This window comes from Colobus angolensis, unplaced genomic scaffold (genome assembly GCF_000951035.1).
Source record: "Colobus angolensis palliatus isolate OR3802 unplaced genomic scaffold, Cang.pa_1.0 Scaffold61, whole genome shotgun sequence".
In the NCBI taxonomy this organism is placed as follows: domain Eukaryota; kingdom Metazoa; phylum Chordata; class Mammalia; order Primates; family Cercopithecidae; genus Colobus; species Colobus angolensis.
Window position 1 is genome coordinate 6,479,998 of NW_012119710.1, and position 1,458 is coordinate 6,481,455.

General features: G+C 43.5%; 1 pseudogene; it reads left to right on the forward strand.

The window, feature by feature from the left end:
- Positions 1 to 938: 938 nt before the first annotated feature.
- Positions 939 to 1,233, forward strand: LOC105527171 (annotated as a pseudogene).
- The last annotated feature ends 225 nt before the right edge of the window (positions 1,234 to 1,458 follow it).

The following is a 1,458-nucleotide window of genomic DNA, read 5'->3' on the forward strand; positions in this document are numbered from 1 at the left end:
GCATGTGCCACCATGCTTGGCGAATTTTTGTATTTTTAGTAGAGATGGGGTTTCGCCATGTTGGCCAGGCTGGTCTCGACCTCCTGACCTCAAGTGATCCATCCACCTCGGCCTCCCAAACTGCTGGGATTAGCCTGGCTGATTACTTTAAATTTTGAAAAGATCACTGTTTTGCAGAGAGTGGGTTATAGGGCAAGTGTAGAAGCAAGGACAGTAATTAGGAGAGTTTTGTAAGCATGTGAATGTGAGAACTGGTGGGGGATGAAATACTAGGGCAGTACAGGTAGAGCTGGTGAGAGGATATTCTGAAGGTAGGACTTCCTAATGGAGTGGTGAGGAAAACGATGGAATCAAGGATGCATCCTAGATTTTTTTTAACAAGAGACACTAGGTTAGACATGAGATTGGGGAAACTCAGGGAGTTGTCCCCTGAGGGACAAGGGAAACTTAGGGAGGGGGGAAGGAAATGTCAAGTTTTTTGGCAGTGTTAAATTTGAGCTATTAATTGTCCATGGGAGGCGGAGGTTGCAGTGAGCCGAGATCGTGCCACTGCACTCCAGCCTGGGTGACAGAGCCAGACTCCATCCCCTTCTCCTCCGCCAAAAAAAATGCAGGAGCGAAGGAGGTAGGATCCACAGCACAAAGGTAAGAACTACTTTTTAACACATAGACATTTTGCAAGGACAGGAAGAAAGATAGCAGTATTTAAACACAAAGAGGTTGACCAGGAGCACTGACTCACACCTGTAATCCCAGCACTTTGGGAGGTTGAGGCAGGCAGATCACTTGAGCTCAGCAGCTGGAGACTACCCTGGCCAACAGGGTGAAACCCCATCTTTACTAAAAACACAAAAATTGGGAAATGCGTGTTCTAGCTTTCTGTGTGCTTAGGTGCCCAAGCTACTGAGGGTGTAAGTCTGGGCAGCCAGAGTGTGGTTAGCAAGATGAACAAAGATGCGCAGGTGAGAGGAGCGATTAACCAAAAGTTGATAGAAACTGGAGAAAGAACGCTTCAAAGAGTTGCTGAGAGCTAAATTAATTGAATGAGGCTGGAAGGATCAGTTGAAGGCACACTGTAAAGAGGTAATTAAAGAAAAAGGACTAGAACACGATACTGTTGATGACTTGGTGGCTGAAATCACTCCAAAAGGCAGAACCCTGATACCTGACAGTGTAAAGAAGGAGCTCCTAGAAAGAATAAGAACATTCCTTGCTCAGCATGCCAGCCTTTAAGATTGAATTAGATTGTGTTGTTCTGCGGTTTTATTTCTGAAAGTAAAACTTGCCATAAATTAGAAAACAGTTTCTCCAAATAAAATCTTTTTTTGTATGATGGTATAGTTTTCACTGATGATGTACACATTGTATTGATTTTTTCCCCTAAATGTGTTATTTTAATAAATAGTTCATGAATTAAAAAAAAAACATAAAAATTAGCTGGGTGGGGCGGCATGTGCC